The sequence below is a fragment of the Tupaia chinensis genome, unplaced genomic scaffold (genome assembly GCF_000334495.1).
Source record: "Tupaia chinensis unplaced genomic scaffold, TupChi_1.0 Scaffold000062_1, whole genome shotgun sequence".
NCBI classification, from domain to species: domain Eukaryota; kingdom Metazoa; phylum Chordata; class Mammalia; order Scandentia; family Tupaiidae; genus Tupaia; species Tupaia belangeri.
Window position 1 is genome coordinate 548,588 of NW_006159520.1, and position 1,261 is coordinate 549,848.

At 41.6% G+C, this 1,261-nt stretch overlaps 1 non-coding gene across 1 annotated transcript; it reads left to right on the forward strand.

The window, feature by feature from the left end:
- Positions 1–421: 421 nt before the first annotated feature.
- On the forward strand, positions 422–529 carry LOC114004634 (U6 spliceosomal RNA). The gene has a single exon (XR_003546749.1). It is a non-coding gene; the product is annotated as a U6 spliceosomal RNA (small nuclear RNA).
- The last annotated feature ends 732 nt before the right edge of the window (positions 530–1,261 follow it).

Genomic DNA, 1,261 nt, shown 5'->3' on the forward strand with positions numbered 1-1,261 from the left:
AGAAAATATGTTCTTTGAGGTTGAGTTCAGTCTTATACCCCAGTTCTGCCACTTACTAACCTGGTGACCTGAAGTAAATTAGAGAGTTGAAACCTCAGACTCCTCACCTGAAAAATAGGAATTTGTCCCAGCTGTAGTGGTGCAGTAGGGCACCACTCTGCAATGCTGGAGCCGCATGAGAGACCACAGCTTAGATCCTGGGTCAATCTGAAATATGTCAAGGGCACACATGTTCACCTGTGGTTCCGGCTGGCTGGAAGACTAGTGGAGAGGAGACTGTAGTGTGACAAGACCCTGTCAAGATTTCCTGTCTGTCTGTTCTCTTTCTCTCCTTCTCAAGAAGTAAAATATTATTTTTTAAATAGAGATTTAAAATATCTCAGATTGTGCAAGATTGTTAAGGGTAAGTAAAAATAATGCAATGCTCATTTGGGCAGCATTTGTACTAAAAATTTTAATGATACAGAGAAGATTAGCATGACCCCTGTGCAAAGATGACATGCAAATTCATAACTCATTCCACATTTGTGTTTCTTTTTCTATGTGGTCAAGGTTAAGTTGCTATCAGTTTAGAATAACCTACTTTAACTGTAAGATGTTTGTCATAAGCCTCATGGTAGCCACAAAGCAAAAACCTATAATAGATACCACTAAAAAATGTAATAGAGAGAACCAGCAGTTAGCGTAATGGCTATGTTGCTGGACTCCCACATAGTCAACCGCGGTTTGCGTCCTGGACACGGTGGCTTAAAACTCACGCCGGGCGCGTGTGCGTGCGTGCCCAAGATCCTGAGAGGAGAATGGAGGAGAAGGGATTGTGGCGTGACCATCCCGTCTGGGGGGGTGATTTCTCGCTTTCTGTCTCTATGTCTCTCTCTCTCTGTCTGGCAAGTGCACGTGCCCTATAGCGAAAATCTCTCAAAAAAAAAAATGTAATAGAAAGCAAGGAATCAAAACGTACTACTAAAGAAAATCAATTGACTTCAAAGGAAGATAATGAAAGAAGAAGAAAAGAAGAAATGATCTATAAAACAATTAGGAAATTTAGTAACAAAATGGCAGTAGCAACTTCCTACATTTCAATGATTACCTTGAATGTAAATACATTGAATTCTCCAGTTAAAAGACACAGTGTGGGGATCTGCATATGGCATGGAGGTTAAGGTGCTGGACTCCCACATGGCCGATTGTGGTTTGGGTCCTGGACCTGGTGGCTTACTTTCTCATGTTCTTTCGTTCTCTCTCTCTCTCTCTTTCTCTC